The sequence below is a fragment of the Orycteropus afer genome, unplaced genomic scaffold (genome assembly GCF_000298275.1).
Source record: "Orycteropus afer afer isolate SDZICR_OR568_19922 unplaced genomic scaffold, OryAfe1.0 scaffold00125, whole genome shotgun sequence".
NCBI lineage: Eukaryota > Metazoa > Chordata > Mammalia > Tubulidentata > Orycteropodidae > Orycteropus > Orycteropus afer.
Window position 1 is genome coordinate 1385670 of NW_006921712.1, and position 17864 is coordinate 1403533.

The following is a 17864-nucleotide window of genomic DNA, read 5'->3' on the forward strand; positions in this document are numbered from 1 at the left end:
CATGGCTGCTTTCCTGATACAAATACACAGCTGAATAGTTCCAACAGAAAACTAATTAATTTTTACAAACATCATGGCCTGCAAAGCCTGAAATATTTACTGGCTCTTCACAGAAAAAGTGTGCCCATTCTTGTTTTCAATGCTACAAAACTGAGGATCAGCCCCTTTGACCACCATAACATTCCCAAAGCAAACGCCACCTTATAAAGGGATTTTGGCAATTAACTCTTTGACCACTGATGACAACAATCCTACCTCACAACGTGTGCCACTTTTAACATTTAAGATACATAACCATCATCGTAGTTTAACCAGCTGAAACTCTGAAATATCACACTGAATAGACTACCACACAGCATTCTCTCCCCATGTTACAGAGTTCCCATGTTAGGCCAAAATTCCACCAGAATAAAAGCTCCATGAAAAGCAGGGAGCTTTGCCTCTGCTGTATTCCCAGCACCTAGACATTGCCCGACATATAACCAGAGCACAATAAATACTGTTAAATGCGTAAAAGACTAAAACATAACTTTAAAGGCAAATGAAGATGTAGTAGAAGTAGAAACTATATATGTTGTTGTTGTGTTGTTATGTGCCATCGAGTCGGACCCGACTCATAACGACCCCTTCTTGGGTTTCCGAGACAGTATCACTACAGAAGTAGATTGCCCAACCTTTCTTCCGAGGAGTGGCTGATGGGTCTGAACCACCAGCCTTCCGGTTAGCAGTTAAGTGCCTTAGCCACTATGCTACCAGAGCTACGTGTGTGCATTTTTTCAGTCAAGCATAACTCAGAAGATATTTTTAAAATATCTGCCACCAGGAAGGATAAGGACATATTTATCAAGACTGCATGAGCCAAGTAACAGTTTATATCTGACTTTACTTTTTTTTGTGGACTTTTTGAACCTTCTCTGATGAGTATGATTTATTTACCATTCTAACTTAAGCTTTGTCCCTAGTTACGTCAGCGAATTTCAAGGGTACAAAATGAAATCATTATCCATTCAAAATACATTAAACTGAGACTGCGGAAAAAAGACAGAATACTATCAGTTTGACTATCTGGTTCACTAGTGGTTAAATAACGGCATTGAGTCCACAAGGAAGCAGTTTTAAGTCCTATACTAGGTTCCATTTAAAGAAATTATTTACATATGCATCTTCTTAATAAAAATTCTAATCTGAAATTCATACACATCTATAAGAAATCAAAAATTGGGGATGGAGTTATCCGTAACAAAAATGAAAAGGTACAAGGATACCACCCTTGCCATAGTTATACATACATTTTCTTTTCCCTTTAAAATTTTTCAGTATATTTCTTACCATATTAAGCAAAATGCCTATGAGTTACACTGTAGGAAAAGCTTCATTTATTTTTAAAAACATCACCACTATAAATCAACTTTGTTTTAAAAAAATATTCATTTTCAATCAATAAGCTTAATATTGTTGTAACTGTTATTAGGTGTCACGAGTCAATTCCAACTCATAATGACCTCATGGGACAGAGCAGAACTGTCCCATAGGGGTTTCTAAGCTATAATCTTTATGAGAGCAGATCACTAGGTTTTATTTCCCACAGAACTGCAGAGTTGTTTCAAACCACCAACCTTTCGGTTAGCAGCCGAGAGCTTTAGCATTGAGTCACGAGGGCTCCTTAAGCTTAGTATTAGTCAGCAAAATACCTAGTAAAGAAAATCCAAAAAGTGATTTAAGTAGTTACTAGAAATCACTGAATTATTCTAGGTTTTATTTTAAAATTTAAGTATTTGGGAGGGGTAGATTTCAAGTAACCATAACTAACAATAAACCAAAGGTGGAGTGGAGGGAAGCTGTGTAATAAAGTGTCCTGATTATAATAAAGTTTGGCTGCTGTTAACAGCAGAAAAAACAAAGACAAGAGTGGAGTATATTTATTTTTCACCTAAGTCCAAGAAAGCAGTTAGAGCTCAACAGTGTTATGAATTACATACAGTACAGTAAACCACTTAATATGGCCTTTCTAGCCATTCAGTTTTTGTGACTCTCACAAAATGACTGGGTAGGACTATGCAAAAAAAAGTGTTTATGGAGTAGTGCCTAACGCTATTTGACCGCTAACCAGAAGGATGGCAGTTCAAACTCACCAGCCACTCCTTGGAAGGAAGATTGGGCAATCTACTTCCACAGTGATACCACCTCAGAAACCCAAGGAGGGGTCGCTATGAGTTGGATCTGACTCGATGCCAGTGAGTTTTTTGGTATGGTACATCAAGGGGATTGGACAGCCTGCTAATAAGGCAAATAAGGTATATGACAACCATGTGTGTGTGTGTGGGGGGTGATCATGCAAATAAGGTATATAGAACCCTAACGAGGGGATTGGTCAATTTTGCCATCCTTCTAGGCTTAATATGAGCCATCCCAGAGGTGGGAAGGAGGGACAGCAAGAAAAGACAGAAGTGGATCACATCCTTTGGACCCAAGGTCTCTGCACTGAGAACCCCCTATACCCAGAAGACAGAAAGAACTATAACCCCAAAGATAGCAAGAAGCAGCAGCAGAGAAACAGTGACAGCAGAACCAGAAAACTGGTATAAGACGGTGCAGTGGGCTCCTAGCCCACAGAACCAGGTGGCTACTGTGGATGTGCCAACCAACAGAGCAAGCGAGTTGAACACCTTCATGCAGGAGGCTTGTTGGTGGAGTGGGGTGCCTCCAGGCACTTGGCAGAGCTAGGCTCACAGACCCAGGGAAGGGGAGGGCTAAAGGTCTTTGGGGTCAAGGCTAAGGTGGAGTAGGGTACCTCTGGGTACTTTTGGGGAGCTAAAGAGCTTTGTAACACTTGACCTGGCAAGGCAGAGGATAGTCCCAAGGAGCAGCAGAGAAAGGAGGCCTGTCTTCAGGGGGCCTCTGACTACACAATTTCTGATCCTGATAGCAAATTGTAGCCCACTGACTGGAATCCAGAGTTTTAACCTGTTACTTTCCTAATAAGCATCATAATCATGAGTACTGTCTGTGAGTTCTGCGTGGCCTTTGCAACAAACTAACAAACCCGGCAGAGAAGTAGAGAGTGTAATGGAAGGGACAGCTAGTGTCAGATTTGGTAAAAAGTTTGGAGAATGGCGATATTCCTGACCTCCAACTCACAGGAATCAGCCTTAGAATGTTGATGGTCATTTTATTTCCACCCCCTGATGTCATCATGTCATTTTTACAGGAATCTAGATTCCTTCATCCTGTTCCTCAGCCATCTCTGGAACTTATTCTCATCCACAGGGTATGAAATAGCCCACCATATCCACTAATCCATGTAAAGTGGGAAAAAGACAAGAAGGACATATCAAGGTCCTTTAAGGGCAGAACAAAGAAATCCCACACATTGCTTTATTTTACATACAATTGGTTAGAATGAAGTCATAGAGCCTCTAATGGCTGCAAAGGATGCTGGGAATGTTGGGCATCCATGTTCCCAACTAAAATTTGAGTGTTTTTACTAGCAGAAGAAAAGAAATATTGCAGAAAATCAGCAGTCCCTTTCAAGAAAGTATCTTTTAGCCTCCAGGCTTTAAGAACTAAAATGATGAACACTATCACACACAGTTCTTACAAAAACATTATCCAGTTTCTTTTAGTCCCTTTAACTCTGTTAGCACTAAGAAAATAAATATTAGCATATACAGTTCTTAATATCTCTTTTTTACTACAAAATAATTATTTCTTCATGGAATGAGATAAAGAATTCAATAAGGCAATATATGTGGAAGCACTTTAAACTATACAAATGACTATTTGTTAATAAAATGGAAATCCAGGAAGAATACAGATGAGCTCCATACAATGTTGTTTTATTTCCTGACTTAAGCAATTAAGATTCCCTACTTGTACCCTTGAGGGCAATGGGTTTAGGTTTTTTAATTTGGTATTTGTACCCTCAATCATAACAAATTCTGTTAAGATACTTTAGAGTTAGAAGGGAATTCAAACACCTTTCAGTCTAAACTAAGGGTTGGTAAATACTTGCCAGCATAAAAGTTTTACTGGAATATAGCCACATTCATTCATTTAATTTCCATATTGTCAATAGCTGTTTTCATGATACAAGTGCAGAGCTGAACAGTTGTAACAGAAATTATATGACTCACAAAAACTAAAATATTTTCTATCTGGCATCTTACAGTAAGTTTTCCAGCTCCTGGTCTTAAACTTCAACAGGGACTTTGAAGAAAGAATTACTTATTTTTCCACAAGTCACAAAATCAGAGGCATGATTGGACACAGATCTGTCAATTTCTAAGCAGAGTCATTCAACAACACTATGCTATCTACCCTTTTTCCCTGGACTCAATTCTCACAGCTACCTAATTATGCATTCTGAAAAAACAAGCTGGGTTCTCACAGAGTTTTTATAGTGCAACAAACAATGACCCTTAACCCTCTCCCCAATCTCCAATCCCACATCACCTGCTGGGTTCTTCAAATCTGGATGTCCAGATGTTATCTCAAGCCATCAAGTCATAAGAAAACTCATTGTACTGCTCTCAAAATTAGATCTTCCTAGGAGCATCCCTGGTACTATCAGCAGGTACATCTTTCTCCTGATCACTCAGTCAACTGCAGCAGCTCTTTAGTTTTTGATCCTCATACCAAAGGCATCAACTCTCATCAGTGATTTCTGGCAAGCTCACCTTCTTCCCACTAATCTTTTACTAGTATTCAATCTAGATTTCAGGTTTTTACTTCATATCTAAAGTACCACACAAGCATCCTATTTTACCTGCATTCTGCCTCTAATCCCTTTTCCTTTCAATTTACCCTCATGTCCACAAATAAGTAATCTTTCTAAAATATTATGAAGCCCTTTCTTAAGATTCTTCAATATTTATTATTATCTAAAAAATGAAATCTAAACTCCTTAATGGCAATTTCCCAATTCTCTCCTGTATTAGTTTCCTAGGTCTTTCATTACAAAGAACCACAAACTGAGTGACTTAATATGATAGACATTTAATTTCTCACAGTCCTAAGACTTAAATGCCAAAATCAAGGTGTTCACAAGCCGTGCTTTCTCAGAAGGCTCTGGGGAGAAATCCTTCTTTGTCTCTTCCATCTTCAAGATAGGATCAAGCATTTCTCAGTTTGTGGCAGCTAGACCTCAATCTGCCTCAGTCTTCGAAAGGTGCCTTCCCTCTGCATCTGTGTGTCTCTCTGTGGCTCTTCTTACAAGGACATCAGTCATCAGGGCCCAGTCTACTCCACTATGACCTCATGTTAACTTACCACATCCGCAAAGACCCAATTTGCAAGTAAGACCACATTCATAGGAACTAGGGGTTAAAATTTCAACATATTTTTTGGGGGGCCACAATTCAACTCTTAATATCCCCTATACAAACCGTGGTGCTGGTTAAGTTGGTTCATTTTCTATCCCCAAAACACATCTTAGATTGTCCTGCTCCCGAAGCACTATTAATACCATGTCTTCTCCCCCTTCTCAGTGCTTTCCTCAAAAACCAAAAAAAAGAAAAACAAACTCGCTGCCATCAAGTTACATCCAACTTATAGCAACCCCTCCTTGGGTTTCCGAGCAGTATCACTATGGAAGTAGATTGCCCAACTTTCCTTCCGAGGAGTGGCTGATGGATTTGAACCACCAGCCTTCTGATTAGCAGCCAAATGCCTTAGGCACTACACCACCAGAGAAGCCAGCTTAAATTCCACCTGATCCTCCTCAAGTAATTAAGAATGAAGAAAAAACTAGGTATATGTATGACAGTTCTCTTTTCTCACAATATTCTGAGTGCTTTTCAATTTCTAATCTGCCAGAGAACTGTTTTCTTCCCATAAACTAGAAGTAAGACTTCTAGCAACATACTCTTTATTACAAAACCCAAGCAGAGTAAAAATTCAAAGTATGTTATGATGTTTATTATACTGTAATTAAGCCAAAATAAAATATTATCAATGCTCTCCTAAGTCAATGACTATCGAAGCCCTAGAATTTTAAAGTGTTTTTAAAAATGAGTATTTGGAAAATTAAGAGAAAGGATAATATAAATTCATCATACTCTAGATGTTAAGAAAAACAGTATAGCAAAGAATATAAACTCTAAGAAATGTGGATTCACATTCTTGCTACTAGTTACATAATTTTACACAAGTTATTTAACTTCTCTAGGTCATAAATTTCTCAAATGTAAAATATGCAACAATAGGCCAACAAGCAGAACAACTACACCATGGCAATTCACTCCTTAGAACAATCAACCTTGGGAGATCAGAAGGGCAGCATTTGCACAGGGGGAAAGATAGGGAGAGGGCAACCACTGGCAGAAGTGGGAAGAAAGCTGTTACAATACACGGAATGTAATCAGTGTTATGAAACAAAACATATGTGAACTGCTGAAAGTAAAAAGAATCTGCTTTGTAAAATTTCACCCAAATCACAAAAAAAGTTTAAAAAAAACAAATATGTAAAATAACTCCTTGGTAAGGTTTTTCTGAATTTCCAATAACATATGTAAAGCACCTACTGCAGTGCCTGGCACATGCTAAATATGAGTATTATCATCTAGTATTATATGCTCCAAACCAAGGCATACTCACTTATTAAAAATACAACTCTACTGAGTTCCATTTGCTGCATGCAACAGCAAGCAGTTATAAAAGAATGTAGCTCTCTCTCTCTAACGCTAGAAACCAAAACCAAAAAACGCTAGAGCTGATTAATATTTGTCACTTTGTTTAGCTAATGATACTCTGCACAGAATACCGCACTTCCAGCTATAAGATTACAAAGCTTAACCACAGTTTTCTTTAACAAGCATTTATTAATATCTTAAAAAGTAAAAACCTGACATCCAGAACTCCTAGGGTCCCTTTCTCCTAGTTGGCCCCAGGATTTAGCCTTAGATTCAAACCATTTAATTTCTCACAGTCCTAGTACTCAATCTAGATTTCAGGTTTTTACTTCATATCTAAACTACCACACAAGCATCCTATTTTATCTGCTTTTTGCCTCTAAAATTCTCCATGTACTCATCTTCTGCTTTCCTAGTCTGGTAACAGCCACCAACCACCCTACCTCTTGGCTCCTCCTCTCCTGTTTCTATTTTTTTAAAAAAAGGTGAGAAATAGTTAAGTCTTCCCTCACTAGATTGTAGGCCTCCAAAAGCAGTAACTGATTTATATGATTATGCACAACACCCAACATGGAGACACAGAAGCACTCACACTCAATGTATGATGAATGCCTGAACAAAATGAACATAAAATGGACCACCTGCCATGATTAGACAGGGATAAAATAAATGGCAGATAGGAAAACAACAAAGCTTGTAAAATTCTTGTAGCTATTCCTAGTATGAATCTTCGTTCATTGTGAAACAGATGATGTCTTTCTGAACTTCAGTCTTTGTTTTTTAATACCTAAAACTGGGGCCCATCAGCCCCTACACATAACACAGCCACAAGAAGCTCTGGTGGCACAATGGTTAAGTGCTTAGCTGCTAACCAAATGGTCAGTGGTTTAAATTACCACTCTGTAAGAGAAAAGATCTGGTAATCTGGTCCCATAAAGATTACAGCCTAGGAAACCCTCTGGGTCAGTTTTACTCTGTTATATAGAGTCATTATGAGTTGGAATTAACTGAATGGCATAAAACAATCCATACACCCAACTCCTTAAATCCACATTTAAAGCAAATGGCCCCATGTGGCCAATAATCCTAACAGATAATGTTAAAAAAGGAGAAAAATGCCTCAATCTCAGCTCAAGTGGACAAGGTAAGGGTTAAGCAAGGTGAGACAAGGTGAACTACAGTTATAGTAAAGAATCTCAGAATTTATCTAACTAATTCCTAGAGAAATTCCACAACCCCAGGCAAGTCAAAGATCCACAAATCCTCTCTGATGAGCTGAACTGAATCTGGAGGGAAAATTCTACAGCTGTTTTGCCCAACACACTAGCCACTTGCTTTTGAGAAACTGAAACAGGGTTACCAAAAAACAAAAAACAAACTCACTGCCATCTACTTGGTCCCAATTCACAGCAACCCCTCCTTGGGTTTCTGAAGCCGTATTTCTAGGAAGTAGACTGCCCAATCTTCCTTCCGAGAATTAGCTGGTGGGTTTGAACCACCAGCCTTCTAGTTAGTAGTGAAATGCCTTAGGCACTATGCCACTTTTGTTGTTGTTGTTGTTGTTATGTGCTGTGGAGTCAGCCCCGACTCATAGTGACCCCTCCTTGGGTTTCCAAGGCAGTATCACTACGGAAGTAGATTGCCCCATCTTCCTTCCAGGGAGTGGCTGGTGGGTTTGAACCACCAGCCTTCTGGTTAGCAGTCAAGTGCCTTAGCCACTATGCTACCAGAGCTCCCACTATGCCACTAGAGCTCCTGAAATAGAGTTAGTAAAACTGAAAAACTGAATTTTTAATTTTAATAGTACAAATTTCAATTTAAAAACAGATACTCAATTCACTTAAGTCCTTTTCAACTGTAAATTCTATAAAATCTAAATAATAATCACGTATATCATATTGGGTCCAACTCCAGGGCACATAACAACAACATTGCTGAAAAAAGGTTAATATGCTAGTAAATGTATGACTTAGTATGAAGAAAAGATTTTAAACTATCTCACTAATAAACTTATACTGATTTGATTTGATATAGTACTTTAGGTATAATGAATCAAATAAAATACTTCATTAAAATTCATTTCACAGATTTAAAACTTCTTTAATGTGGCTACTGGAAAGTTTAAATTATATATGTGAGTCATTTTATTTCTACTAAATAGAACTGCTCTAGAAGTTCAGAACTAGGAGAATCTTCAAGGCTTCTTTTACAATGAGTTAAGCTGAATCTAGGGGGAGAAAGTTAGAGAGGGTTTCAACCTATCCTTTTTCTATTCCTTCTCTGACTCCTCTCCCTCTTCCCTCAAAGGACTCTCATTTACTTAGATTTGACTAAATTTGTTTTGCTGACTAAATACATGGCTCAACTAATATGACTGACCAATAGGACTAATCTCACGAAGAAGTATTTGCTTACTCAAAAAACACATCTATAGCTAGAAATAAATAATACCTTCTAAGGCTGGAAAACTCTTATTCATCCTTCAAGATCCAACAGAAATTAAATTTACTGCATAATCCCTTCCTGGACTTTCTTACATTTAATTCCCTCAGCACTATAAACATAACTATATTATAGCATGTATGCCATGTAGTAAATTACATGGTATGGCTTTTCTAGCCATAGTCTTTGTAACTCCCGCTTTGCCACAAGCAACTGAGTAGCTGCTTGTTAAAGTCATCCACCTGAGGCAGCACGAAGTAATCTTCTGGGAAAGTTCACTCTCTCTCTCAGGTGTGTAGAACTCTGATGTTGGAATTGGTTGGTTTTGGCCACTCTGCCAGGCTCAAAAGGAGCCCCCTTAGAAGCAGAGAATCTCTCTGACTTCTGGCTGACACAGATGACTGGCTGAGACAGATGACTGGCTGAGAGAGACAAGCATGCTGACAGACATGAGAGAGACATGCTGCAGAGAGAGAAACAAGAGAGAGACATGCTGCTGAGAAAGACACATTGATGAAAGAGAGACTGACAGAGACTTCAGGCTGAGAGATGGCCTGCTGAGAGAGATGGATGGCTGAGACTGAGCGCATTCCTGAACTTGAACTGTAGCCTGTCTTTTCCCTAATAAGCCTGTAATTTGTGAGTTCTGTGTGGCAACTGCAGCGAATTATCAAACCCAGCAGAGAGGTAGTGGGAGGCCACAGGAGGAAGGGCTGGTGACAAGATTAGTAAGAGGACTGGAGAGTGGAGGCATGTATGGCCTCCCAAGAACAGGCCCTGGGCTGCTGATGGTGATTCTGTCTTCCTCTTGTGTAGTTGGAGGAGGTCAGAAGATGCCACCTCCTTGCCCCTTTAGCAGTTGGTGTCAGAAATGGGATACACTGCAGTGGCTCCAGACTCATAGAAGCATGGGACTTTGTACACGAAAGAAGAAAGGGGCCTGGGAAGTGAAACTTTGGATTCTTAGATGGTTACTTTGGTTGGTGTTACCTATTAAAGGAGATAACTGATGCAGAGGCTAAGGCTTTTCGTTACACTCAGCCAAAGGCCCACGGCCATATACGTAAAATAGGAAGATAGTCAAGGTGAAGAGATGAAACTGGAATGTCTTAAAAGGGATTATTTCTTTTAGATTATGTGTTAATCTGAATGTACTATGGATATTGAAAGTTCTCTTACCTACTTGTATGTTAGAAATGATTATGGGGTATGGATAATAGAGTGTGTAAGTCCGCCTCCAGCCAATATTCAACTGGATATGTTAAAAGGGGAAATAGAATTTACCCAGAAAAAACACAGGCTTTTGTTTCAAACCCTGTGTGTAGAGTATAGGGGGCTTAGGTAGAAAACCTGAGCCCCATCTAGAACCTGCTGAATGAGGAAATTGCATTTGAAAAGACCCACCTACAACTACTGAGAGAAGAGAAAATTGGCATTTGAAGAAAGGACCAGAAGAGAAAAAAAATGACTGTTTGGCTTTTTCAATTTCAAGCAAGCTGTTAGGCTTTGGGCACATTGAAGCAGGAAAGCCACGGCCCATGAGAGAAACCCCTTCCAGGACTAGAAGTTAAAGGAAGCCAGCAAGTAGTAGATTTGTATGCTGCTCACTTGTTAAAGTGGACCTGGGTCCACTTTAAGGGGGAAAATGGGGGAAGTGTAGCAATGAAGAAATGGGCTGAGTTTGGTACTCTTTGACCTAGCTCATAGAGGCTGGGGATGAGAGGAAGTGCTGGCTGGTCTGAAGTGAAGGGAAGAGTATGACTCCCAAACTTGGCAGCTGGAACCCATGACCTAGCTGGGATGGCTAGGGCTGAGCTGACCAGAACCCAACAAAATGAAGAGGAAGATGTTTGATACGGAGTTGGTGTTAAGTTGCTGCAATTTGATGGCTTGTGCTGGGCTGGACTTTGCTTATTTATGGATGCAGAAACCCCAAGTTTCTAAGCAGGGCAGAAGATACTCCAGAAAGAAAGGAACATACTTGTCTCCTCAGAGTACTGGTTTGATAGGGATGGGCAAATTAGAAACTGGCTCTCTAAAATGGGGGGAGATAAAGGCATGACATGGCTGGCTTATACACGTTCATGAGTGTGGCTATTTTTAAACTGACGGTGAAGGGGATGTTAATTTTTGAAATATAAAAGGGATAATGACTAGAAAAGCCAGGCAGTGGCCTGTGGTGTAGTAAATTAAATGGTATGGCTTTTCTAACTACAGTCTTTTTAACTCCCACTTTGCCATGAGCAACTGAGTAGCTGCTTGTTAAAGTCATCCACCTGGGGCAGCACAAAGTAATCTTCTAGGACAGTTCACTCTCTCTCAGGTGTGTAGAACTCTGATGTTGGGACTGTTTGATTTGGGCCACTCTGCCAGGCTCAAAAGAAGCCCTCCTAGAGGCCAAGAGACTCTCTCTGACTGCCAGCTGAGAGAGACGCACTTGCTGAGAGATGTGAAAGAGACATGCTGCTGAGAGAGAGACGCAAGAGAGGCTTGCTGCTAAGAGAGGCATGCTGCTGAGAGAGACACGCTACTGAAAGAGAGACTGAGAGAGACGGCCAGCTGAGAGAGAAGGCCAGCTGAGAGAGAGAAGGCCAGCTGATAGAGACACCCTGCTGAAATAGCCAGCTGAGAGAGATTGAGCACATTCCTGAACTTGAATTGAAGCCTATTGCTTCCCTAATAAACCCATAGTCTGTGAGTTCTGGCCACTGCAGCAAATTATCAAACCCAGCAAAGAGGTGGTGGGTGCCACAGGAAGAACAGTCAGTGACAAGATTAGTAAGAAGGCTGGAGGGTGGCAACAGGTCTGGCCTCCTAACAACAGGCCTTGGACTGCTGATGGTGACTCTGTCTTCCTCTTGTGGAGTTAGAAAAAGTCAGAAGATGCCGCCTTCTTACCCCTTTAGGAAGGTAATCAAAAGATGGTAGTGTTACTTCAAAATCCTTTACTGAGTCCATTTGTTTCACAAGAATTTATAGAGCACCAGCTACACGTCTGGCACTTTCCTTGGAATCAGGGATACAACAATGAACAAAAAGTCCTTATTCTTACGGAGTTTGCAGTCTGGAATCTAGATAATTCTTAAGAAATAGATAATAAGTGATCTCTGGATGTCTATCAAATGATTAAAATATAAGGGGTCAGCATCACCAGTTGGAAAGGAGCTGTCCTAATGTTTAGAATCACCATTACTACCTCCCCTCCTCACATCCCCTGTCAGCTTTGTATCCCAATGGTTGAGTCAACTTGAACAACAGGTACATTTCTAGAAAGCTAACAAAGAGTCTCAGGGAATGACAAGAGAAAGCCTAAAAATAAATTATTAAATATTACTAATTATTACTAATATATAGTAACGAGAGCTACTCTTTACAGTGTTTCTATCTGCCAGAGAAAAAAATATTTATTTTCCATAATAGTTCATCGGAGCAAGTGCTATAATTATCCCAGAGAGGAAGAAAAGCTTAGTTTACATAAACTGGCTGTGAAGACAAACTAGAGTTTGAATTATGATGCTACCATCTAATAGTTGTGTGGCCTTTGACAAGTTGTCCTACTTCTTTGCGACCAGCTTCCTCATCTATTTGTCAAATGATAGCACTAATCCATTAGAAGTGTTTGTATCAGCATGGGCAAAAAATACTCAATAAATGTTAGTGTTAGCTATCCTTATCCTAATTTTATAGTTGGGGGGGGCGGAGAACAATGCTTGGATAAGTTAAGTGACTTGTGCAAGGTCACACAAAACAAGTGAAATTGAGAGGAGGAAATCAATCCAGATCAAATAGAAGCCAAAGTCCAGAACTAACTATCAGGTTACATTTTCAAGAAAATGAAATTTTGACTACAGTTTAATGTATTTAATGATATGGCAGTAGGACTAGTGGGGACATTTTCATAAGTCTTCTTTTAGACTTATAAACATATAACAAGCTATTCAATATCATAAATGAGATTGAAGACAAATACCTCAATACTACTTTGTTGGAAGAAAATTTCCATGATGAAAGATGAAAATATATCAAGAATTTCAACAAACCCCAAACAGGATAGACCTTAAAAGAAAATCTCCAAGACCTATCATAACCAAGTTCACAAAAACCAAAGACAAAGAAAGAATTGTGAAAGTAGCATGGAAAAAACAAAAAGTTACCTATAAAGGGCAACCAATAAGACTAAGCTCTTGATTTCTTGGCAGAAACCATGCAGGTGAGAAGGCAACAGAATGATACATATAAAACCGTGAAAGAAAAATATCTCCAACCAAGAATTATATACCCAGCAAAATTATCTAAAATATATGAGGGTGAAATCAGATTTCCAGGTAAGTAGAAATTAAGGGAATTTCTTAAAACCAGATCAACCTTCCAAGAAATGTTAAAGGGAGTCCTCCCAAAGGAGGACTTAACATGTCTCCCAACAGCAAACAACCGATGATTAACACAAATGATGACACAAGCCAACCCAGTTATAGAAGTATCCAAAATAAAATAAGCTTACAAGGCTATAAACAAGGAACTAGACACATCAATTGGTAATTAAGGACATCTACAAACCAAACAGAGAGAATAAACAGTGCAGTTATACAACTTCTAAATGGTGAGGAAGTCAAGACAATCATGAGATACAACAGACTATTTCTAAACTTGGAAAGAAAATAATAAATCACAGTGTAACCTCAAAGAAAAAAAAATTATACACTTTCACATCAAAATAAAAAAGAGGACAAGCACAAACATTTAGTAAATACTAAAACAATAGCAACAAAGCAGATGATAACATGATTCATAAATAAAATGAGCTCAGCACAGAAAATTATATGGAACAAAGAAATTAGCAACACCATGAAAAAACACATAACAAAATGACATCAATAAATTCATACTTGTCAATAATTACATTGAATGTCAATGGATTAAAAACACCACTCGAGAGACAGAGAGTTGCAGACTGGATAAGAAAACATGACTCATCAATATGCTGTCTAGAAGAGACTCACCTTAGACACAAAAAGAAAACAAAAATTAAATGTCGGAAGAAGATACATGAAGCAAAGAGCAACCAAAAAACGGCAGGAGGGGCAATATTAATTTCTGATTAATAGATTAAATAGACTTTAAGACAAAAATGGCCATAAGAGACAAGTAATGATTAAAAGATCAACTGAACAAGAGGACATAACCCATAATAAATATCTGTGTACTCAATGAAAGAGCCCCAAAATACATAAATCAGATTTTAACAGAACTGAAAAGACAAATAGAAGACTTTAATATACCACCTTCTACAAGAGATAGAACTGAAAAGAAACTCAACAAAGATGCAGAAGAACTAAACAATACAATCAATCAACTTGACCTTACAGACATCTACACAGCACTCCACCCAACAACAGCACAATATTCATTGTTTTCCAGCACCCATGAAACATTCTCCAGGATAGATTATACATTACACCAAAAGCAAGCCTCAATAAATTTAAAAATACTGAAATATTGCAAACCATCTTCTCAGATCAGAACACAGTAAAATTAGAAATCAACATTAGGAAGACCGATGGAAAAAGAGCAAACACAAAGAAACTGAATAACACCCTCCTCAAAAACGACTGGATAATAAATTAAAAATGAAATTTAAAACTTCCTTAAATCAAACAAAAATGAAAACACAACATACAAAATCTTTGGGATATAACAAAAGCAATAATCAGAGGGCAATTTATAGCAACAGATACACACATCAAAAAAGAACAATGAGGTAAAATCAACACCTTAACTAAACATCTCTAACAATTAGAAAAAGGGCAGCAAAAAAAGCCCACAGTCACCAGAAGAAAAGAAATAACAAAGGCTCAAGGTAAAATAAAAAAAACAGAAAATGAAAGACAATAGAAAAAAATCAACAAGACTAGAAGTTGGTTCTTTGAAAAGATTAATAAGATTCACAGAGCAGTGGCACACTTAACAAAAGAAAAGGAGAAGATGCAAATAACACAAATAAGAAATGAAATGGGTGATGCCACAACAGAACCAATAGAAATAAAAAGAACAGTATCAGAATACTATGAAACAATGTACTCCAGCAAATGGAAAACCTAGAAGAAATGAACAGATTTCTAGAAACACAACACTTACCTAAACTAACACAGACTGAGGTAGAAAATTTGAACAGACCCATAACAAAAGAAGAAATTGAACAGATCATTAAAAAAATTAACAAAAAAAAAAACTCCTGGACCAGATGGTTTCACTGCAGAATTATAAATCCTTCAGAGAGGAGGTGATACCAATCCTACTCAAACTATTCCAGAACATAGAAAAGGATGGACTCCTCCCAAGTTCCTTTTATGAAGCAAGCATAACCTTGATACCAAAACCAGGCAAAGACACCACTAGAAAGGAAAACTACAGACAAATATCCTTTATGAACATATATGCAAAAATCTTCAAAAAAAATCCTAGCCAATAGGCTCCAACAACATATCAAAAAAATAATACATCATACCAAGTGGGATTCATACCAGGTATGCAAGGGTGGTTCAACATTAGAAAAGCAATCAACATAATCTATCACAAAAGTACAATACAGGAAAAGAACCACATGATCATATCAATCAATGCAGCAAAAACGTTTGGTAAAATCTAACACCCATTCCTGATCAAAACTCTCAGCAAAATAGGAATAGAAGGGAAATTCCTCAACATAATAAAAGGCATATATGCAAATCCAACAGTCAACATTATTCTTAACGGAGAGAGAACAAAACCATTCCCCTTGTGAACAGGAACCAGACAAGGGTGCCCTCTATCTCTACTTCTACTGAACATTATATTGAAAGTCTTACCCAGGGAAATAAGGCAAGAAAGGGAAATCAAAGGCATCCAAATAGGTAAGGAAGAAGTCAAACTACTCCTATTTGCGTATGATCCAATACACAGAAGACCCAAGAGACTCAGCAAGAAACTTACTAGAACTTATTGAAAAATTTAGCATAGTGGTAGGATACAAGATAAACATATAAAAATCAGTTGGATTCCTCTACACTAACAAAGAGGTCTCTGAAAAGGAAGTAGGAAATCAATACCATTTACAATAACTATAAAAAAGATAAGGTACTTGGGAATAAATCTTACCAGGAACACAAAAGACCTGTACAATGAAAACTACAAAACACCACTTCAAGAAACTGTAAGAGATCTACATAAACAGAAGAACATACCATGCTCGTGGATAGGAAGATTGAACATTGTGAAAATATCGATACTACATAAAGCAATCTATACATTCAATGCAATCCTGACCTACATTCCAAAAACATTCTTCAAAGACATGGAAAAATCAACCACTAATTTTATACAGAAAGGAAAGAGATCTCAGACAAGCAAAGCAGTATTAAAGAAGAATAAAGTAGGAGGTTTCACACTTCCAGATCTCAAAACCTACTGTACAACCACAGTTTTAAAAACTGCCTGGTATTGGTACAACAACAGACAGAACAGAATTGACAACCCAGAAATACATCCATCGGCTTATGGTCAGTTGATCTTTGATACAGGGCCAAAATCCTTTCAATAGGAAAGAGAGTCTCTTTCACAAATGGTGCTGGCAGAAAAATGAAACAAGATCCATACTTCACATCATACACAAAAATGAACTCCAGGTGGATCAAAGACTTAGGTGAAACCTAAAACTATAAAGTTCATCAAAGAGAAAATAGGGGCAAATTTAGGGGGTGTAATTTATGCTATAAATAGACTATCAAGCATAATCCAACATACACAACAGCAGAAGATAAACTAGATGATTGGGACTTTCTAAAAATTAAATTATTGTGTTCACCAAAAGAATGCTACAAAAGAGTAAAAAGAGAACCTATAGATTGGAAAAAAATAATCAACAATGACATATCAAGCAAAGGACTTATCTCCAACATTTATAAAAAAACCCATCACCTCAATATCAAAAAGACAAACATTCGATTAAAAAATGGGCAGAAGACATGAACAGACACTTCACCAATGAAGATACTCAGGCAGCCAACAAACAACAAAGAAATGTTCATGATCATTACCCACCAAAGATGCAAATCAAAACAATCATGAGATACCATCTCACCCCAGCATTAATGGCAAAGTTCAACAAGACAGAAAGTAACAAATGCTGGTGAAAATGTAGAGAGACTGGGACGCTCATACACCACTGGTAGGACTGTAAAATGATGTAACCATTGTGGAAATTGGTATGGTGATTCCTTAAAAAGTTGATGGTAAAAATACCATTTAACCCAGCAAGCCCATTACTAGTTATGTATCTTAAACAAATGAGAGGCAGGACACAAATAGATATATGCATACTCATGTTCACTGCAGCACTATTCACAACAGCATAGAGATGGAAACAACAAAGTGCCCATCAACCGAGAGATGGAAAAACAAACTGTGGTACATACGCACAATGGAATATTATACAACCCTAAAGAATAACGTTAAGATCTGCAAAATACCATGTAACATGAATGAACTTGGAGGACATTATGCTGAGTGAAATAAGTCAATCACAGAAGGACAAATAATGTATTAGTCTGCCAAGGAAAGGTTTATACATAGAAGGAAACTTTCTTTGTTGGTTACCTGGGATGGGAGGGAAGGGAAGGAAATTTTCTAGATAGGTTGAAAAAAAAACGACATACATATACACATATTTTATTTAAAAAAAAAAAAAAACCTCACTGCCGTAGAGTCGCATCCGACTCATACCAACACCTCCTTGGGTTTCTAAGGCAGTATCACTAC